Source organism: Schistocerca gregaria, chromosome 4, assembly GCF_023897955.1.
Source record: "Schistocerca gregaria isolate iqSchGreg1 chromosome 4, iqSchGreg1.2, whole genome shotgun sequence".
NCBI lineage: Eukaryota > Metazoa > Arthropoda > Insecta > Orthoptera > Acrididae > Schistocerca > Schistocerca gregaria.
The window spans coordinates 585,926,344-585,950,507 of NC_064923.1; the positions used below are offsets into that span (position 1 = coordinate 585,926,344).

The 24,164-nt window shown below is 38.2% G+C and overlaps 1 protein-coding gene across 1 annotated transcript in view; it reads right to left on the reverse strand.

Annotated features, from left to right (window-relative positions):
* Positions 1-24,164, reverse strand: part of LOC126267519 (cystatin-like) — a 93,488-nt gene that overhangs the window by 60,654 nt on the left and 8,670 nt on the right. The gene's annotated exons all lie outside the window — the stretch shown is intronic.

Below are 24,164 nucleotides of genomic sequence, written 5' to 3' on the forward strand. Positions count from 1 at the left end.
TCTCTCAACCATGATTTTTTTTACCAACCCTGAAGACCAAAATTGGAAACCCTGTTCCTGAGTATTTGTTTTGTATTTTTTAATTTTTTTCCATAGTCCTGTGATCCATGCTATCTTTGTCTTTTTCCAGAAATTCAGGAATGTTTGTTTTGTTAGCCTGACCTCATAGATTTGGTGGAAGGGTTCAAAAAGGGTAACAAACCTTTATATCTAAAGATTTACGCATATTTCAGTGAATCATAGCATTGCTTCTCATTTTCCAACTCTTTTGTTTGTGTTCAACAATTTGTCTTTATAGCATCTCTAGTCTAGCTAGCTTGCAGTTCTGTATTAAAGCTTCATACGCATATAAACATTCTGACCTTACAATTTTAGTATAATGTTTTTTTTTGTTATTTCTAGAACTGCAATACTTGAGGCAAATGTTTTTAGTTGGATCATAAGGTCTTTACATTTTATTAATTAGCAGTAAACCACTGATTATTTAAGGAATTGAACTCAAATGTACAGAGCATCTTCAAACTTCTGATTACTTTACAAACGAGTTAGTGTGTTAAACATAAGCATATAAACAAGAAAAAGTTTAGAAAAGTTTTGATATCCTGTTCAAAGTTCATTAGAAGTCACTAAGTGCTCTAATTGTCAAACATTAAATGAGTACAGTCTGGGTAATTTGTACTCTGTTTTAAGCAAAAGCTAGTTTTTCACACATCTCAATTCTTTATAATGCCATATCACCTAAAATGTGTGTCATACACTTATATAACTCTGTAGGGACATTTAGTGGAATACATGGACAATGTCTGCAAAATGTCATGTGAACAGAGTTAGTTGTAAAGAAGTAACAAATTAAATTTTCATGCATCATGTGGCAACTTTACTGCATAAACAGAAATTTTTATTTTATTTAATTTAATTTTATTTATTTTTGTGCTCTGTGGATCCTTAATGCAAGTGTTGTGTTAGACTGTAGAATGTGTCATATTATTACACTAATTACTATACATAAATGGTAATGAGGCTTACAACCTTATTTAAATGTTAATGGATACATCAAAAGTGCAGTGTAAGGATTAAGGTGACAGTAGTAATAATAGTGATACGAACAGTTTGTAAGGATTATAGTCTAATTAAAAAAATAAAGTTTTCTTTCAATAAGGATATACCTGTGCTATACAGTAAGTTCCCTTTATAATACTTCCAAGAAAACTCAGTTCACATCGTCAAAAAAATTTCTATAAGGAACAGGAAGAGCTATCTAAAATACACTCCTGGAAATTGAAATAAGAACACTGTGAATTCATTGTCCCAGGAAGGGGAAACTTTATTGACACACTCCTGGGGTCAGATACATCACATGATCACACTGACAGAACCACAGGCACATAGACACAGGCAACAGAGCATGCACAATGTCGGCACTAGTACAGTGTATATCCACCTTTCGCAGCAATGCAGGCTGCTATTCTCCCATGGAGACGATCGTAGAGATGCTGGATGTAGTCCTGTGGAACGGCTTGCCATGCCATTTCCACCTGGCGCCTCAGTTGGACCAGCGTTCGTGCTGGACGTGCAGACCGCGTGAGACGACGCTTCATCCAGTCCCAAACATGCTCAATGGGGGACTGATCTGGAGATCTTGCTGGCCAGGGTAGTTGACTTACACCTTCTAGAGCACGTTGGGTGGCACGGGATACATGCGGACGTGCATTGTCCTGTTGGAACAGCAAGTTCCCTTGCCGGTCTAGGAATGGTAGAACGATGGGTTCGATGACGGTTTGGATGTACCGTGCACTATTCAGTGTCCCCTCGACGATCACCAGAGGTGTACGGCCAGTGTAGGAGATCGCTCCCCACACCATGATGCTGGGTGTTGGCGCTGTGTGCCTCGGTCGTTTGCAGTCCTGATTGTGGCGCTCACCTGCACGGCGCCAAACACGCATGCGACCATCATTGGCACGAAGGAAGAAGCGACTCTCATCGCTGAAGATGACACGTCTCCATTCGTCCCTCCATTCATGCCTGTCGCGACACCACTGCAGGCGGGCTGCACGATGTTGGGGCGTGAGCGGAAGACGGCCTAACGGTGTGCGGGACCGTAGCCCAGCTTCATGGAGACGGTTGCGAATGGTCCTCGCCGATACCCCAGGAGCAACAGTGTCCCTAATTTGCTGGGAAGTGGCGGTGCGGTCCCCTACGGCACTGTGTAGTATCCTACGGTCTTGGCGTGCATCCGTGCGTCGCTGCGGTCCGGTCCCAGGTCGACGGGCACGTGCACCTTCCGCCGACCACTGGCGACAACATCGATGTACTGTGGAGTCCTCATGCCCCACGTGTTGAGCAATTCGGCGGTACATCCACCCGGCCTCCCGCATGCTCACTATACGCCCTCGCTCAAAGTCCGTCAAATGCACATACAGTTTACTTCTACGCTGTCGCGGCATGCTACCAGTGTTAAAGACTGCGATGGAGCTCCGTATGCCACGGCAAACTGGCTGACACTGACGGCGGCGGTGCACAAATGCTGCGCAGCTAGCGCCATTTGACGGCCAACACCGCGGTTCCTGGTGTGTCCGCTGTGCCGTGCATGTGATCATTGCTTGTACAGCCCTCTCACAGTGTCCGGAGCAAGTATGGTGGGTCTGACACACCGGTGTCAATGTGTTCTTTTTTCCATTTCCAGGAGTGTATAAAGTTTGGCTATTTTTTTGAATTTAGTCAGACCCTCAGTGTATGATTTAACATGAGCTGGAAGTTTATTGTAAAACTTATTAGACTTCTTAAGTGCCCTCATTCTCAAACACTGGAAGAATTCAAACTGGGTATTTTGCATGGTAAGATACATATACACAATGTCCAACTACAACAACTGTCTTATAAAACCTATAAACCAACATCGTAACTCTTAATGAGTAAATTACAGAAGCATTTCAAATTTTTAAATTTTGCCAATTGTTACACAAAATATTGAAAACCAAATTTTGACTGGCACTGAACAAGATGTTGGATAGGCAACTTGCAACTGTTCATGTGAACCATGAATCAGGATATCTATTTAGTAACACAGATTACATCAGTTACAGATATTTTGAACCCATTCAATTGTATTGTACCTCCATGATATTTAAATTTATATACCCTTTCCATTTTCCATTTGCTTGATTCGGGTAGTAGCATTTCGTTGTTATATTACCAATGGTAGTTTGAATTGAAAGTGATCTGTAGAATGCCTCCCTTCCATGCCTCATCCCAAAGATATTAGCTGTTAATGGACAAACATTGTGTCCGGTAGGTGACATGCATGGTAAGTTGAGAATTCTTTGTTTTTCGTGGCTGATTTACTGGGTGTCATGGATTTTTCAGTTAACTTATCTCTGGGTTGCAATTTCAAACACTACACAGGGCTTGTATTAGATTATGCTGGTAAGATTTTTTACTTAAAATTTTTTCCTTGTCTTGCCAAGGGGTGGCCTGAGTCAATGCACTCTAAGCCTAAGGTTCTGATTTTTATGTCAGTAATCTCGCTGAATCAAGGCTGAAAACCTATTGCAACTACTTGCACATTTTCCTGACATTCTGACAAATAAACTGAGGATCAGCAACAGAAGTAAGTACAAGATTTGCTTGGGTGATGATGTACCTGTGAGGTAAACCATGTATAGACTGTCACCCCCCTATGCCTTTCCAATTTTTCTCATCCCTACCAAGCAAGGGAGGGGGGGGGGGGGGAGATTATTTATGACCTGATGTTGACTATAAGGCATTGAATGAGTAGGTTATTTTGGAGTTTCTTCCCTTTCTGGATCTCTACAGTAGTTTTACGTGGTTTCTGGAGCATGTTTCTTTAGTGTGTTGAATTAAGCATACTATCACATTCTCTTAACTGTAGGTGCCAAACAGGTTTACTGGCATGGCCAACTATCACAAATTTGTGCCTAATGTGGTACAGCCCCCCTTAATAGCATGTGTAGGAAGGGAGAGGTTTTTGAGTGGGGCAAAAGTTAACAAGCCTCATTTGAATCCATCAAAGAAGCTCCTAGTAATCCACCAGTTTTGATGATACCTAATTTTGAGTTGCTGTTTATTGTACAGAATGTTGCCTTCAGCACTCACTGAAATCTATATGAATTTAATTTGGTTTCCTTCAGCCTCTCAACTGGAGCGGCTGTGTTATCTCAGCTACTGTGATCTTAAATTCAAATCCATTTATAACTCTCTGAATGATATCATTATAACACTACACCTACTGAACATCTGGGACATCTTGGGCAAGTCTTGCTTCAGTTTAGTGAGGCTGGGCTCACTCGTAAGTCCTCTAAGATTAACATAGGCTGTTGACAGATCTCTTTCTTCGGCATTTGGTGTCAGTCTAGGGCGCCAGAATTAATCAAGAACATACCCATGATTTACATAAATTACCTCCATCTAAGAACAAGGAGGGGTAGCCAGGTTTACTGGCATGGCCAACTTTCACAAATTTGTGCCTAATGTGGTACAGCCCCCCTTAATAGCGTGTGTAGGAAGGGAGAGGTTTTTGAGTGGGGCAGAAGTTAACAAGCCTCATTTGAATTCATCAAAGAAGCTCCTAGTAATCCACCAGTTTTGATGATACCTAATTTTGAGTTGCTGTTTATTGTACCGAATGTTGCCTCAAATGCCAGCATTGCTGCCATTGTTTATAGGAATCTGAGGGCCAATGCAGTCCAATAGCATACATCATGAAGAGATTATCTCCTGCTGAGTTTATATATTTGTTTTATGGGTGGGAAACTCTTGTTAGATAAATTTTATCTTGAGCTTAGGGAATTCCAACTTGAGACTGATAACCATGCCTTAAGTTGTGTGTTGGGGTGCCTAAGGGAGATGAGGAGGATTGCTCTTCAGGCAGTCCACATCTTGGCTTTCCAAATTACTGTCAAATACATTAGAGGCACAGAAAATGAAATTGCTAACTTCCTCAGCCAGGGACAGTCATGCTGGGAGTGGTTGTGAAGCTCCACCTATAGCCTGTGTGTGTCTTAAGTGACGCACTAGAACTCTTTTTGGGTCTGAAGCACAAACAGGATCAAGAGCCTTCTATTCATTCTACTAAGTGTGGGTTCCTGGGGAAATTATGTTTTAAATAAAAGTATGATTTGCTGTAAGGAAAGGAAGGGCAAGAATTTTAATATCTCCCTACCCAAGGAGTTGGCACCAACCGTCTTCCATTATCTCCACAATTCTGTTCTGGCTGGTCATTTAGGAGTGTACAAGACTGTTGCTAAAACTAGACAACATGTGGCATAGCCCTCCTTGTACTTCACTGCCATTATTACCTTGAAAATCTTTGATCATTGTTTGTAGTTGTTGTTTTCCGTCTTTTGGTACTGTCATTTAGGGCGTTCCAAGCAGACTGGCATGCCGAGCAGAGATTATACTTGACAGCCTTATTTTCTCACCAGATATTTGGTGGGGAGTTTTGGGTGTCACCTCTGCACTTGATAAGCAATGACTGCAACTGAATACTTTGTGAACTAGTTTTATGGCAAATTTAAATGTTGTTTTGACCCAAATGTTTTAAGATTTAAATTTCCTTGGGTTGTTCTCTTGATTTGGATGTAGCTCCCCATGTGTTTGTAAATTGTATTCCATATGCTCAATTGAAGTTGTATCATTACACTTAAGGTTTCATTCGCACGTTCTGGGCTTAGTTGTGCTAATTTGATTTTGTGTGCATCCAGCTGGCATCTTGACAATTTAATATTTACTAATGTATGCTCCATACTCCAGGTGTCTATGTTAAGCTTGATTGCTTGTGTGCCTTATACTGATGCACAGAATTCATATAAAAGATATGTTGTTTTTTACTACCCATCAGTGTCTTTGATACAATTTTGGGTTTCATATGTCAATGATTTCCTAAAAGTGTTGGTGGGAATGAAGAATTTCACCTGTTGTATTCACTGAGGGTATCAGGGTCTCTTGTCCCTGCTAGTGGTGATTGTTGCATATTGTTCATTGTTACTCCAATAAGCAGGGTTTGTGATCCCTCACTTTCCTGGATAAAATTCTTGCCCTTTCTTGGCATAATCTTGTTCCTTCTTCAGGCTAATTATTATTAGCATGATCACACCCCTTTGCACTTATTATCAATTGTTAATAATTTCTGAGAATTATCATTCTCTGTCCGACCGTTTGTCAACTGCTAAAATTGTAATTTGAAGTAAAGTGTTTCTTACTGATCTCTTGCCCTCTAAGGGGTTGTTGTAGGGTGAGACAAACAATTTTTTTGTTCCTTTAAATTGAATTATTGTCTTTTTCTATCAGAAAGCTTTATATTGTTGAATTAGTGTTTTAAAATCATAAGTTCATTTGAATTTCAAAAATCATCTATATTTTCATGTAAAGTTTGTTGCTTATTTAATTCTGAAAACTTGGATGAATAAATCATTTATGTGTAATAAATGGCGAATAAATGGTGACTGATGGTCCTAAACCTTGATGTCCAGTCCTTCTTCTAAAACGCTTTATTGGCAATTAAGGGTACTTTATTGGTAATTCAGGGTACCAAGACTTTCTGATTACAATATATTACTATATATTTTTGTGCATTTTTTGTTATGTTTCTCATGCATTTATGTTTTTTCATCTGAAATTCTGGGATCAGTTTCTGTTTGCTATTCCCCCTTTAAAATTTTTTATATGATTGTTTCTGTAAGATTTGGTGGATGTATTGCAAATGCTATCCAGCTCACATCAATATCCTCTCAGATTTTTTTGTCTTCAATTATGTATGTTTTTCTTTCTGAAGAAACCTCCACCTGCATTTGTTCACTCGTTCATTAGAGTCTTACAGCCCAGCAACTGTCAGAGACAGTGTAAAACAGAAGTAGTGAAGAGATTGATTTGTAAACTGTGAGGGCAGGCTAAAAGTAGTGGCTCAGAAATTTTTATTCTGTTCTCAATATGACTGACTTCCTTACTTCATTGGCACAAGCTGCTGCCCTCTGCTATTAGTGGGCTCAAAATTATAGTGTATAACCTGGTGGTGTGTAACACCACTATATCTGTGCATGAGAAACACCACGCTATAGTCCAGTCTCTAACAGCAGAAAACATGCCGCCAATTGAAACCCATAAATGATTGCAAGCAATGGTGATTGTACTGAAATCAGTATTGTGGGATTCTGGATTGGCAGTGCTTGTAATGAAGGAAACAGTGGTATTAACCTTAATGTGTGTGACAGAGCTTTGAGTGGATGTCTGTATATATCAAACAACAAGGCTCATTGGAATTCGGTTGATGAACTCAGCACAGAAAATCATAGGATAACACAGATGCAGCTCTTAGGCAAGTGTGGCATATAATGAGAAGTGAGACTCTAGATCTGTCAACAAAATCAAAGATTCTACAGAGATGATGTCAACAAACTGTTACTCATTGGGAGAAATGTGTTCATCACCAGGATGACTAGATTGAGAAATAAAGATGTAGACACGAAGGATAAAAATGTAGAATATTCATCATGTTTGTTTTGTTTAAAAAGCCTTACAAGTTTTCATATAAACAATTTGGAGGTAAAAATTTTCAGCATGCCCTCATATGTACAGAGATAAGTAGAAACACTAAAATAGATACAACAGGTATGAAATTGGAATTTAACCATCCACATCTTGAGTGTAGTGTTTCTTTACAGTCTCATCAACAGATGACTGCCAAAAACTATATGAACTGGTAACAGACATAAACAATTTAGTGTCTTCAGTCACTACTGTCTCACAGAAAATCAACACTACAGCCTCCACAAACAGCTATTAAAACTGTCTCTAGATGTTTTGTGAAGTTTAAGATATCTCCAAACACCATGACTAAGTCATTATTTATGATTTTGCAGTACAGTATTTATCTTCTTTGATGTGAACCTAACAAACCAGTGTGTTTTGTTGTTTACATTTCACAATAAATGACTACCACTTTTACATTAAAATCACTTAAGGGGTTGGGTCTATAATCAAAATGTCCACTGCTCTTCCACTAAGTCCTGGAATCGTCAGAGGGCACTTCACTGCATCTTGTTGCTTGGTAGCCGTTGCTCATCAGTGGTTATATTTTCTGCATGGCAGTAAGTGCAAATACTGTTTTCAATTAATTTTCACCAAATTTCAAATGCAAGAGCATATTTGTTGACTGCCAAAAATTCAGCTCAGGTTGATCTGTCATCAAAACGGAGAAATCTGCAAAACTCCTGAAATCTGTCCCTTGGCATAATGTCCCTGATAAAAGCAGGCTCCTAAGAGTGCAACCACAGATCATCCACAGACAGACCTTTTGTGCAGAATACACTCCAAACACACATGGTGGCTATCATTTTCTTCAGTTCCTCAAGTGACACAGTCCAGTCATTGTTGTTAGTACCTTTCGAGCAATTGTGAATTTCTTCATGAGACGTAGCAGTGCTTCATCAAAAATAAGACCTAAGGCACTGATGTCAGAGCTGTCTACTCATTAGCACGCATAAGCAGTTTGACCCCATCTCTCCTTCAGAACATTCACAGCTGACCGTCTTCCAGAAGATGAATAATTTAATATCTCCCACACGGTTCTATCCCCTGCAATAATAGTTGTAGATGCTTCCAACTGTACCTGCTGTGATGAAAGTGGTGATAACTGACATATCATCATTTGAATCCTCTTGCACTAATCACCCCTTGATCACATTGACTTCGTCTTCACTTGTGTCAGGTACATAGTCATCATTTTCACGTGCAAAGTCAATTTTCGATTCAGCTTCAGAATTCCCTAAGAGATGTAACACTTCTTCATCAGAAAGTCCCTGCTGATGATACGTGTTCAAAAACATGTTTCACAGACAGAGAATGCCTGAGTGACACAACATAAGCTGTGGTGGACTGGAATGTGCATGTGCCAATTTGCAACACAGCAACTGTTCTGTATTACTGCTCATTGTTGCCACTGTATTGTTGGAGAATTTACTTATATTCAGAAGAGAAATTACAGTGGGCTCAAATTGACCCCTTCCACTGTTCTAGGTATACTGAATGAAGTGGGGAAGAAAATTAAAATATTTTGTAAATACTAGTACATCTTCAGAAAGAGGAGAAAAAATTAGAAAAAGAAATATAATTTCATTGACAAAGTAAATAAATTGGATATGACAATGAACGAAAAACATACTAGTGTAAATATTTTGTGGTGATTTCTATGTAGATTTTCTAATGGATTCACATGAGTGTATCACCAACTTCTCCTTCGGAAATAAAAAAAAAAAAAAATGCATGATATTTCAAATAAGGTTTCCAAATCATTTTTGATCTGGAAATCTTATATTAATCCTACAACTTTCCCTTAGTTATTAACTTGCCAACTCGAGTCAATTATGACAGTAGGACTCTAAGTGATAATGTTTTTGTTGGTGAAGTTTAAAAAAGCTCAAAGCAAGAAAATAACTGTTTACACAGAAACAAATGCCCTCGCTGATCTTGATTCACAGTTAGGATAAATAACATAATGCTTCTAAGTATGAGTACTCCTCAATGGAAATTAGAATAATTAATGACTCCAGGACAAATGATTTTAAGAATAGTTTACAGATAACGACCTGTGATGAAATTTATAATGAACCAAATGCTAATATTAAATTTAATCTGTTCCATGATAAATTCATATCATTTTTTGATAATAGCTATCCATGTTAGATAACCAGAAAGGACACCAAGCAGACACTAGATAGATTAAAGTATCTTGTGACAAGAATAAGTAGGGATCCTGTAGTAGTTGCACACTATAAAAACTACTCAAAATAACTAAGAAAGCTATTAAAACGTCAAGAAACCAATAATTCCGATGACAGCCTTAAGGCTAGATGCAATGTAGTGAAACAGGAGACAGAACAACTACCCACAGAAGAAGATTACATCAAGTGGAAATGCTAGAAATGATGAGTCACAAGTAGCAAGTTCATTTAATAATCATTTCTTAAATATGGTAGACAGTGTAGGAACAAAAGTTCAAGAGAAAAATCGTAGCACCAAGTTGAAAAAGTAGCTCTCATAAAATTCAGTCACATGAGTGAATCACCAGCTTCTCCTTTGGAAATTAAAAAAAAAAAAAATCTCTCAAAAATTCGAGGGTCATTCCATAATTAAAGAGACAAATTGGTCTGGAGAAAAAACTGTTAGCAGGGAAAGTTTGGTACTTTTATGGATTTAAGTTGGCGTCACTGGTATGAGCCCTGACCAGCTGATGTATCAACATTGTTTTGTTTATAACCTCAAAAATACATTTCATGATGGCGAGTATTCTTGAAACGTCCACTTTAGATGGACAATGTTCTGTTATTAGTTTTTTACTTTCTGCGGGAGAGAATGTCTAACGTTCATGGTGAAGGTTGTATGAATGGTGCACATTCTTGCAAGTGGGTAGAGCAGTTCAAAAATGGTCGTGACTCAGTGACTGACAAACACTGTTCTGGCTGACCTGTTGCAGATTCAACTCCCTCACTTGAAAGTCGAATTGAAGACATTATTTGTCCTGCCCATCGTGGGACTGAGGAAATGACAGTTGATAAGATTGAAGGTAGTACTGGTGCAGTTCATAACATTATCTGTAACAGGCTGAAGTACCGCAAAACATGTGCAGGATGGGTCCCAATGGAGTTGATGTGGCTACACATTGAAACAAATTTGAGACCGTGCGCAGAGCTAAAGGAACGTTATGAAAGAGAAGGTGAGCACTTCCTTGACAAATTTTTAACTTGCGGTTGGAAGCACACCGACTCACCTGTCAAGAAAAAATTCAAAACCCAAGCATCAGCAGGAAAAGTCATGTTGACGGTGTTTTGGGAGGCTGAACGTCCAGTCCATTGTGATTATCTTGAAGAGCAGCATACAATGAACAACCAATACTACTCGGATTTGATTTTAATCAAAGTGAAGCCAGCCATGAGAGACAAACATTATGGATGTCATCCTCATATTGCTCTACTAATCCACGAAACCGTAAAATAATGGGCTGGAAGTACTGCCTCATTCCCCTTACAGTATTGATGTAGCACCTAGTAATTTCCATTTGTTTGGTGCACTGAAGGAGACATTACATGGAAAGAGTTTCCAGGACAACAAGAACCTGAAAAAGTTTGTTGGGAAATTGGTTCAAACATCAAGATAAAGAGGTATTTGCAGCCATAACAGAAAAGCTTATAGGCCATTGGAACAAGTGCGTAAATGTTCAAGGGGATTTTGTTGTAAAGTAGAAAAAGTATTGTTTTGTAAAAGTAAGCGGTTTTTTTCCAGACCAATTTGTCTTTTTAATTATTGTCTGACCTTCGAAAGAGCTCATGTGGTGTTGGTGGGGTTTCCAATAGGGCAATAAAGATTTGTTCCCATACAACAAGCTCAGTCACATCCAAAATATGTAATGCATCACAAACTCAAGGAATTTTTCCACAGAGAGTGAAATTTGCCATTGTTAAACCCCTCTTTACGAAAGGCAATAAAAAAGATGTCAGTAACTACCGACCTGTTTCAATGCTGACTACCTTTTCCAAACTTTTTGAAAAAGTGATGTATTCTAGAGCATTATCTGCCTTAACAACAGTAATATCTTGAGCAAATCACAGTTTGGGTTTCAGAAGGGTTACTCTACTGAGAATGCCATTTATAATTTCACTCACCAGATTTTACAAGCATTAAATAACAAAATAGCACCAGCTGACATCTTCTGCAATCTCTCTACAGCATTTGAGTATGTGAATCACCGTATTCTCTTGGATAAATGGAGCTTTAAAGTACTGACAGTACACCAAACAATGCGATAATGTCATATCCAGCCAAAAGAAAGCAAAAAGGTGTAGTTTGTAATTCCACCAATATGTTCTGGGGACATAATTCTGACAGGAGAAATCACATATGGGATTCCCCCAGGCTTAATTGTAGGTCCACTATTATTGCTCATATATGAAAACTATCTTTTGCCTAATATACAAAAAGCAGAATTAGTTTTTCTTGCAGATAGTACTAGTATTGTAGTTAATAAGGCACACACATAACAGAAGAAATGGCAAACAAAGATTTAAGATCTTAGTATTAAGTATCATCGACTAGTTTTCTGCAAATGGCCTCACACTCAATTTTGAAAAGACACAAAGACACAACAGCTTCAGTCCTGCACTTCTAGGGGTACTACATCAATGATAAGTGTAACACATGGTGAGAAAACAATAAATAGGTTGTAAACATCTGAATTCCAAGGTGTCGATGATAGTGAAAAGATTTTGGAACTGCTACAACAACTTAGTTAAGTCATATTTGTATTTAGAATCAGAGCAAATCTTGGGGAGAGACAAATCAGTAAGTTGATATATTTTCATCTAGTAATGTAATATGGAATAATGTTCAGGGCAGTGGCGGCTCGTAAGTACACATTCTGGGTGTTCGCAAATTTTTAGATGCATAAATTTGAGAGTGTGAAATTAATAGCGTATGCTGTATAACAGTTATGCTTATCAACACTTATATACAGCTACAGCCACTGCCAACAACAATAACAATAGTAATAATAACAATAATAAGATGTGCAACTTATCTGACAAAAGAAAGAACTGTTTTTGTGGAAATTTGTTGTTTTGTACATAATTAAGTACAGTTCAGAGTAATAACGAAATAATAATCTTCCGCAACTCCCCATTTCACATGGGGAGTTTTCGTGCTTTTCCATTTTTCGGACAAATGTACAAGGACCCTAATAGATATACTAGTTCACGAATTTACTTCTGGGCTGAAAATCAGACATTGTTATCCTGCACGCACACAACAACTTGTGCTAACTCTACACTTCCTTATTAAATGTCCTCTTGTAGTCATCCTTAATTGATGCCGTCACTCTCTCAATCAAAGTATCTATTCTCGGTGGCCATAGTTCCTTTGCGTCTAACTTTTCCTGGTAATTTACTTTTCTGTTCCCATAGCGAGATTTTCTCTCTCCAGTAGAGTGTGCGCTCATATGAGACTTCATGTCAGATTAACGTTGTGTGCCACACTGAAACTCGAACTCGTGACCTTTGCTTTTCGTGGTCAAGTGCTCTTCTGACTGAGCTATCCAAACAGGACTCAAGATTCGTCCTCACAGTTTTTCTTTTCGGGCAGCATTTTAAACAAATTCAACACAGTTCATGTTTACAGTGCACACAAAAGTAGATTCCCACAGTAAACAACCAACTCCAAACACAAGGGGCTGTTTGTGGAAATAATTAAACTAAAGTAGTGATGTCTACCAATATGGTCATTTGACTAGAAAAAAATGAGACACTGAGATCCGTAAGGGCATAAAGCACACCGCCGTCGATCCCAAATTTAAATAAATATCAGAGAAACCAGTGATACAGCTTTTCGCCAATTTTCGTATACACTATGTGGACCTACAGCACAGATATACCTGACTCACCATAAGATCAACAGATGACAGAAGCATGGATGAATGCTACAGTCTCACAGTTGACAGCAACGTGCTTTAGGTCCTTATTGTTCTCAGCGCCTCGAATGGATTACTGTATGATAAGACTTCTCTTCAAATCATATTAATCATGGAATGGAAACACACAGCAACAGAACGTACCAGCGTCACTTCAAACACTTTGTTACAGGAAATGTTCAAAATGTCATCCGTTAGCGAGGATACATGCATCCACCCTCCGTCGCATGGAATCCCTGATGCGCTGATGCAGCCCTGGAGAATAGCATATTGTATCACAGCCGTCCATATACGAGCACAAAGAGTCTCTATATTTGGTACCGGGGTTGCGTAGACAAGAGCTTTCAAATGCTCCCATAAATGAAAGTCAAGAGGGTTGAGGTCAGGAGAGCGTGGAGGCCGTGGAATTGGTCCGCCTCTACAATCCATCGGTCACCGAATCTGTAGTTGAGAAGAGTACGAAAACTTCGACTGAAATGTGCAGGAGCTCCATCGTGCATGAACCACATGTTGTGTCGTACTTGTAAAGGCACATGTTCTAGCAGCACAGGTAGAGTATCGCGTATGAAATCATGATAACGTGCTCCATTGAGCGTAGGTGGAAGAACATGGGGCCCAATCAAGACATCACCAACAATGCCTGCCCAAACGTTCACAGAAAATATGTGTTGATGACGTGATTGCACAATTATGTGCGGATTCTCGTCAGCCCACACATGTTGATTGTGAAAATTTACAATTTGATCACGTTGGAATGAAGCCTCATCCGTAAAGAGAACATTTCCACTGAAATGATGATTGAAACACTGTTGGATGAACCATTCGCAGAAGTGTACCCTCGGAGGCCAATCAGGTGCTGATAGTGCCTGCACACGCTGTACATGGTACGGGAACAACTGGTTCTCTTGTAGCACTCGCCATATAGTAACTTGGTCAACGTTACCTTGTACAGCAGCAACTTCTCTGACGCTGACATTAGGGTTATCGTCAACTGCACGAAGAATTGCCTCATCCATTGCAGGTGTCCTCGTCGTTCTAGGTCTTCCCCAGTCGCAAGTCATAGGCTGGAATGTTCCGTGCTCCCTAAGATGCCGATCAACTGCTTCGAACGTCTTCCTATCGGGACACCTTCGTTCTGGAAATCTGTCTCGATACAAACGTACCACGCCACGGCTATTACCCCGTGCTAATCCATACATTAAGTGGACATCTGCCAACTCCGCATTTGTAAACATTGCACTGACTGCAAACCACGTTCGTGATGAACAATAACCTGTTGATGCTACGTGCTGATGAGCTTGATGCTAGTACTGTAGAGCAATGAGTCGCATGTCAACACAAGCACCGAAGTCAAAACTACCTTCCTTTGGGCCAACTGGCGGTGAATCGAGGAAATGCAGTACATACTGACGAAACTAAAATTAGCTCTAACATGGAAATTAGGTGTTTCCGGGCACGTGTCCACATAACTTCTTTTCTTTATTTGTGTGTGAGGAACGTTTCCTGAAAGTTTGGCTGTACCTTTTTGTAACACCTGTATACATACGTACAGATAAAATAAAAGCTAGCAAAACACCTTTGTTGATTTTACTAAAACTATTATATACCAGTACTTTAGTTAAATATCACAGAAGTTAGGTGGATAATTAGATACATACATGGATAGAAGAAGTTTTGTTTTATATAAAAATGCTTTGCTGTATATGAATTTTTGGTTAGAGAATCATGAAGCTGATCTATGGATTTGAGCAAAATCCCAGGTATTCATTAATGCTGTAGAAGCTGTTGTTTATTAGTATATTTCTTAGTTCTTTTTAAATGTATTAATATTTTGGTACTTTTTTGATATTATCTGGCAAAGCTCTGTAACGAATTTTTGGTTTGAGAAACAGAACTGTCCTGATATATTGATTTTCTGTGCACATCCCTATAATAGTTATCGCTGTTTCTTGTTTGATAATTGTAGATCTCACTATTCAAAGCTGAAACTTGATGGTTTTTAATGAAGCAGATACTTTCAAATATAAATATAGATGGTAAGGTCATGATTTTTGATTCCTTAAAGATTCCTCTACATGATACTCTGTAAACAACATCACTTATTAATCTTAGACCTTTTCTTTTGAAACTTGAGAGATTGCTTTGCAAAAGAAGTATTTCCCTTGAATACTATACCATACCTCAGTAGACTATGCATTTATGCATAATAAGCAATTAACACTGTTTCAGTAATGCAGTAACCTTTAAGCATTCTTAATATGTAACAGTACTTGCTTAATTTTTTGTTAATCATTTCTGTATGTTTTTACCATCTTAGATGCTCATCCACCCATAATCCTAAAAATTTTATGTGATTCTTTTGCTGAATTTGGCTATTTAATAATGGGAATTTTAAATTGATCCTTTTTTTTGTTTCCTTAAAGAAGGGAAAGCAGAAAGGTGGAAGGAGTATATAGACGGTCTATACAAGGTCGATGTATTTGAGGACAGTATTATGGAAATGGAAGGGGATGAAGATGAAGATGAAATGGGAGTTGTGATACTGTGTGAAGAGTTTGACAGAGCACTGAAAGACCTGAGTCGAAACAAGGCTCCGGGAGTAGATAACATTCCATTGGAACTACTGACAGCCTTGGGAGAGCAAATCCTGACAAAACTCTACCATCTGGTGAGCAAGATGTATGAGACAGGCGAAATACCCTCAGACTTCAAGAAGAATATAATAATTCTAATCCCAAAGAAATCAGGTGTTGACAGATGTGAAAATTACCGATCTATCAGTTTCATAAGTCACAGCTGCAAAATACTAACGCGAATTCTTTACAGATGAATGGAAAAACTAGTAGAAACTGACCTCGGGGAAGATCAGTTTGGGTTCCGTAGAAATATTGGAACACGTGAGGCAATACTGACCCTACGACTTATCTTGGAAGCTAGATTAAGGAAAGGCAAACCGACATTTCTAGCATTTGTAGGCTTAGAGAAAGCTTTTGACAATGTTGACTGGAATACTCTCTTTCAGATTATGATGGTGGCACGGGTAAAATACAGGTAACGAAAGGCTATTTACAATTTGTACAGAAACAAAGTGGCAGTTATAATAGTTGAGGGGCATGAAAGGGAATCAATGGTTGTGAAGGGAGTGAGACAGGGTTGTAGCCTCTCCCCAATGTTATTCAATTTGTATATTGAGTAAGCAGTGAAGGAAACAAAAGAAAAATTAGGAGTAGGTATTAAAATCCATGGAGAAGAAAAAAAAACCTTGAGGTTCGCCGGTGACATTGTAATTCTGTCAGAGACAGCAAAGGACTTGGAAGAGCAGCTGAACGGAATGGATAGCGTCTTGAAAGAAAGATATAAGATGAACATCAACAAAAGCAAAACGAGGGTAATGGAATGTAGTCGAATTAAGTCGAGAGATGCTGAGGGTATTAGATTAGGAAATGAGACACTTAAAGTAGTAAAGTTTTGCTATTTGGGGAGCAAAATAACTGATGATGGTCGAAATATGGAGGATATAAAATGTAGACTGGCAATGGCAAGGAAAGCGTTTCTGAAGAAGAGAAATTTGTTAACATCAAATATAGATTTAAGTGTCAGGAAGTCATTTCTGAAAGTATTTGTATGGAGTGTAGCCATGTATGGAAGTGAAACATGGACGATAAATAGTTTGGACAAGAAGAGAATAGAAGCTTTCGAAATGTGGTGCTGCAGAAGAATGCTGAAGATTAGATGGGTAGATCACATAACTAATGAGGAGGTATTGAATAGGATTGGGGAGAAGAGACGTTTGTGGCACAACTTGACTAGAAGAAGGAATCGATTGGTAGGACATGTTCTGAAGCATCAAGGGATCACCAATTTAGCGTTGGAGGGCAGCGTGGAGGGTAAAAATCGTAGAGGGAGGCCAAGAGATGAATGCACCAAGCAGATTCAGAAGAATGTAAGTTGCAGTAGGTACTGGGAGATGAAGAAGCTTGCACAGGATAGAGTAGCATGGAGAGCTGCATCAAACCAGTCTCAGGACTAAAGACCACAACAACAACATATGGTTGCAGTTCATCCATACAGTTTTCTTGTTATTGACAACTAGACAGTTACCTTTAAACCATTTTTATGCCACTTTTGCTGTTTCGCTGATTTTTTGCTGCATCTTATAATCATTCTTTCCTTTTATAACGAAGGTGGTATCATCAGCAAATAATATAGTATCAGCTGCTGAAAACTGTCGTGGTAGGTCATTAATAAAAACCAAGAATAACAATGGACCCAATACTGAGCCCTGTGGCACCCCATAATTTTTTGTATTCAGAATGGTGCATATTTCCATCTGGAGAAATTTGAACTCTTTGTTTCCTGTCAGCTAAATATGGCTTGAACCGCTCATAGGAAACTCCATGGATACCATAATTATATAGTTTTACTAATAGTAGATTATGGTTTATAAGATCAACCGCTTTGGAAAGATCCAAAACAGCCTAAAGATCAGTTCCTTGTCCTCAGTAACTTTGTAAACAAGTTTTAGGAAATTGAAGGGAGCCATTTGTGTAGGTTTGCCTTTTGTAAAGCCATTCTGTGCATTTACAAGAGTTTTATTTCTGTTTAGGAAGTCTAGCAATCTGTCATACATCATTTTTTCTATTATTTTCGAAAACATAGATAATAATGATAGTGGTGTGAAATTTTTAACGTCAAACCTGTCACCACTTTTATAAACAGGTATTACTGTTGACTCTTAAGTTTACTCTGATTATGTCCCAATTTGAGAGACAACATTATCGGTAGTATATTTAATAATTTTGTCAGGGACACTATCAAATCTGCAGATCATTTTACTTTTTAATTTACTGATAGCCGTTTGTACTTCTTTGGGTGTTATGTGGCATAGCTAGATTGTCCATTCATTTACTGGAGTTATTACCTTTGTCTCTGAATCATATTTAGTTGTGATCCAGTTTTGGGCAACATTAACATAATGATAATAAAATATATTACAGTAGCTGTTAGAAGTGGATCATCAACAACTTCATTTCTGTGTTTTATGGTATTTCATTACTTGCATTTTCATATTTGCCTGTATGATTATTAATAACTTTCCACTCTGATTTCATTTTGTTGTTTCCTTTTGATATATGAATCTTTATTCTTCTTTTTTGCAGCAACTCTAACTTCCCTGTGCTTTTTCCTATAACACATTACATGTGTATGAAACATCGTAGCAGTATTTATAATTTGACAAGAATGTGTTGAATTGTTTATCTTGAATTATTGGTTTCCATGTTCCAATATACATTTTTTAACATGATACATGAGATTAAAGGCCCTAATTCTGTCATCATTAATTAATCTTCTCTCAATATACCTCCTGTTGTCACTTTTCCATAAGATTTCCTTTAAGTCAGAACATATACATGTTCCAATATACATTTAAAGAAAAATGAGACATGAGATTAAAGACCCTAATGCTGTCATCATTAATTAACCTTCCCTCAATATATCTCCTGTTGTCACTTTTCCACAAGATTTCCTTAAAGTCAATTTAATTTCTTGATGCTCAGAGAAACCTGTATCCAATACCTCAAATTTAAAGCCACATTTTGATTTGTCAGTGAATATTTGGTCAATAGTACTTTTACTTTTGCTGCCGTATGTGGTGTTATCTTCTACACGTATGTCCATATTGTACGTTTTTAGTAGATTAACCAGTTTCCGCTCTTTTTTAACAGTTGTTCTTGAAATTATCATTGAAATCCCCAACCACTACTATTTATTCTGACTATTTAGACAGTTCAGAAGATTTTCTAAATTTTCAAAGAAAGATTCAAAATTGCCAGATGGTGATCTATATAAACATGCAGTTATAATTTTACTTTCTGTTAGTTCACATAAACAATATTCAAAGTCTTTTTCGATACAGCAGACATTTTCAAACCTAATTTCCTTTGATATAATATCTGTTCTGAGATATACACATGTTCCACCATCTCTGTATGTTCCCCTGCAAACGCTGGTGATCAACGGAAGTCTGAAATCCCAGCTGCACATTTTTGTATTTCTAGCAGCCAGTGTTCAGTTACACAAATGACTGAAATGTCCTTCAATGCATCATTCGAAAGGACCTCTAGCTTGTATACCTTACTGGTTAAGCCCTGTACATTATGATATAGGAGAGTTAAAGAATTATTCAGTTCTATGAGAGGTATATTTCTTGTCTGGTTAATTCTTTGAAGAGTAGGATCTAGTCTTCTTTACGTTTCTGTCTTGATTTTCACCTCCTGGGGGTCCTGGGCTTCTTCTTAGTTCTTTTCTTGTGCAGTGGATTGGGCCATAAAGAATCGTTCATGTGTTGTTTGGATGCTGTCCTCTGCTTCGTGCTTCGCCGTGATCTGTTGTTTTTGTCTTCCGTCCACCGCCTTAGTCTTTTTACTTGGTGATATTGTCTTCTGTGCTGCTTCCCTGCCATTTGTTCATTCTACTGAAGACATATTTTTTGTTAACTTTCTGGTTTCTTCTCTTGTTATTTTCTCATATTGTGGTGGTTTTATCTTCTGTGCTGCTTCCTTGTCACTTGTTTGTTCTATAGCATGCATATTTAATATAATTTTTTGGTTTCGTCTTCTGTTATTTTCCCATATTGTAAGCATTCAGTTTCGATGACTGACTGATCTAAGTGCCATATCTTTTGGGTTGTTGCATCTACGTTGCGTTTAACAACATGCAAAGAAAAATTACCAATAAATGTGCAAAGGTGTAGAAAGTAAGGTTGTTCAGTATTCACGTGTTCTTTGTCCTCTCAGCTGCCACTGGTTCTGGGATAACTCATCTTTAAGAAAGAAAGTCGTCATTGTGCAAAAACGCTCTGGAAGAATAATATATGGTGCTCACCAACAAACCTCTTGTAGACGCCTCTTTAAGGAATTGGGCATTCTGATTATTGCTTCACAATATATTTATTCTCTCATAAAGTCTCTTCTAAATAAGACACTCTTTGAGTTCAAAAGGAATAATGATGTACAAAATTACAATATCTGAAATGAAAAACGACATTCATCACTCCACATTAAGGTTGTCTTTAGCACAAGACAGATACACGACGCTGCTACAATAATTTTTGGTCATTTACCCAGTGATGTAAAGTGTCTGAGGAAGGCAAAGTAAAATTTGAAAACATAGTTAAGTAGTTTCTCATTGACAACTGTAAAAGAATATATACATAACTTAGAATTGTTCAGAATGTAACCACATGCATAAATTAGTGATGTGAATATAAAATGACTTGTTCCACATCATTATGATCTATCTCGAAAAATGATCCATGGAACATGTAACTAACTAAATAACTAATTACTTCATAAGCCACCTTAAAATCTGTGGCAACGGCTACTTCTGATACGACTTCCCTTTCTCCCTTTCCTGTTCTATTTGTAAAAGAAATACAGGAAGAATAAGTGTTGGCCATTCTCCACACAGGTTCTAAGTTATCTGATTTTCTTGTCACAGTCATTTTGTAAGAGGTATGTGGAAGGATTTAATACATAGTTTGATTCTCTTTGGCAGACTAAGAAACTTAACAGGAAACATACCTTATGATGCACTAATCTCTCTTGTAATGCCTACCACTGCAGTCTGATAAGAATTTCTACAAACCTCTTACACTTACTAAATTAATCCTTGTTGGAACACACCATTCTTCTTTGGATCTTCTGTTTCATATATATAGTTCATATCCAGTAATGGCCTCAGACTACCAAGCTTATATAGAAGTGCAACCAACCTTCACTGACCGATTCTGCCAATTAATGTGTAACTTTGCTATTTCTACACTGCTTAATGCTCTACTTCATAACATTATTTATGAACACGATGGAGAATGAATCCTGACAGTTTTACTGCCCTCAGCCTACTTTACTTACATCTATATGCTACAAATCACTACAATGTGTGTCTCAAACAAATTTCACATTGGTATGTACATACATCCACGAAAACCGAAGCAGAATAAATCAAAATGAAAGACAGCATTAAGCCACTTCCTTGTGGTAGCTTAATAAATATATATTATAAAAGTAAGTGTATAATTTGTGCACCACTAAAGCACAGAAAGGACTCCCGCTATGATCAAGGGAGTTTTATGGTGTGGTAACCCTTTATCCCCCATCCACGAAGAAGGTTCCCGTTTTTACCTGAAGGGCGTGATTCTGAAGATATAAGGGCTGGGAAGTTTCACCCTCTATAAATTTCTAGAACATTCGAGAGTATTCGAGAACATTCCAGAATATTTGAGAGTATTCGGGACCATTCCACGACATTCCAAAATGATACACAATGGTCTGGGATGGTCTGGAATGTTCAGGGGATAGTCTGGAACATTCAGGAAGATTCTAGAATGTTCGGGAACATCCCAGATCACTGTGGAACATTGTGGACCATTCGAAGCCTTTTTGGTATATTCTGGAATTCGTCACTGGTGGGGCTGCCCATTGGAAAGGGTAAATAAAGAAAGACCTGTCGTGGGTTCGAACGTCAGTTTCTTATCAGTGATGAAGGAAGGAGCCAAAAAAGTACTGCAGTGAGCGCATAAAAACAAACAGTGAAGCGTGAGTAGTCAAAGTGATACAGTGACAATATAAATCGAAAATAACGTGTGAAAAGTATGCGAAGTATATTATGTAAGTAAAATTTTTATTTTTAGTTTGGACAATGCCCAAACGTAAAAGTTATGAAGTAAAACGGCGACAGTAAAAAGAACACGAGATTGAGCACCGTGAGAAGCAAAGAAACCGAAGAATAACGAAATTAACGGACTGAAGAATCAAGAATTGCGACACAATCTTATAATAAAAGACTGCGAACTGAAGTGAGCCATGAAAATATCACTCTACGAGAAGTGCGGACAAGGAAAATTGAACAGTACAACTTGGCATTCCAGTACGACTCGACGAAAGAATATTACAAACACAAACATTTCGTAATCGGAAAAATGGATAACATCTGACAATTTTGCAACGCGAACGAATTCAGTAGAGAAACACCAGGATTCTGTTGCATGAATGGAAAAATTCGACTAACACCATGGGAAGCGCCTCCGCAAGAATGTTTACATTACATGATTGAGGAAACTCCAGAATCAAAACACTTTCATTAAAATATAAAAGCGTTCAGTGCCTGCTTCCAAACGACTGCTTTCGGTGTCATTTCGATCAACACTAACGGAGATGAAATCGATCATGTTTTCTCCATCCAAGGAGAAATCTATCACAACATGAAATCAATACTACCACTACCGAATGAACACTATAAATTTCTGCAAGCACGTTTCATCAGAAACGAAGAAGCAGAAAATGATCAACGATGTACCAAATATCAGTGGACTGAGATGGGTAGTAGACCGAGATGTACAGAGGATCTTATTCAAATACATATCAAGTGATTCATATATTCAAAACAGCACTAGACCGAATGATTTCTCATGACTATAAAGTTATAATTTGGGCCGACGTCGATTTAATGCAACTCAGATATACTAAGTATCCATCGTAATTGTGGACAATGAAAACACAAGCCGTGACGTAACTGTTCAACGAGGAAGAGGACTACAAAGAATGTAGACACACAAAACGGATTAGAACACTGTTGCAGAAACAACGAAACAAACATGCCAATAATAAAAAAAAAAAAAACAAGATTGGCGATCTTTTACAGGAGCTCGAAATTTAACTCGGACTTCAATGCGAGATGCTTATAACAGTTTCTATAACGAAACTTTACCTCGAAACCTGGCAGAAAATCCAAAGAGATTCTGGTCGTGTGTGAAGTATGTTAGCGGCAAGAAACAATCACTGCCTTCTCTGCGCGTTAGCAATGGAGATACTGTCGAAGACAGTGCTGCCAAAGCAGAATTACTAAACACAGTCTTCCGAAATGCTTTCACAAAAGAAGACGAAGTAAACATTCCAGAATTCGAATCAAAAAGAGCTGCCAACATGAGTAACGTAGAAGTAAGTATCCTCGGAATAGTGAAGCAGCTTAAATCACTTAATAAAAGTAGGTTTTCTGGTCTAGACTGTATATCAGTTAGGTTCCTTTCATAGTATGCTGATGCATTAGCTCCATACTTAACAATCATACATAACCGTTCGCTCGGCAAAAGATCCGTAACCAAAATCTGGAAAGTTGCAGAGGTCACACCAATATTCAAGAAAGGTAGTAGGCGTAATCCACTTAATTACAGGCCCGTATCGTTAACGTCGATATGCAGCAGGATTTTGGAACATATATTGTGTTCGAACACTCCGAATTATCTAGAAGAATTCTGTATATTGGCACAGTCAACATGAGTTTAGAAAACATCTTGTGAAACACAAATAGCTCTTCATTCGTATGAAGTGTTGAGTGGTATTGACAAGGGATTTCAGATGGATTCCGTATTTCTGGATTTCCGGAAGGCTTTTGACACTGTACCACACTGTAGTGAAATTGCGTGCTTATGGAATTTCGTCTCAGTTATGTGACTGGATTTGTGACTTCCCGGCAGAGAGGTCACAGTTCGCAGTAATTGACGGAAAGTCATCGAGTAAAACAGAAGTGATTTCAGGCGTTCCCCAAGGTAGCGTTATAGGGCCTTTGCAGTTCCTTCTCTATATAAACGATTTGGGAGACAATCTGAGCAGTCGTCTTAGGTTGTTCGCTGATGACG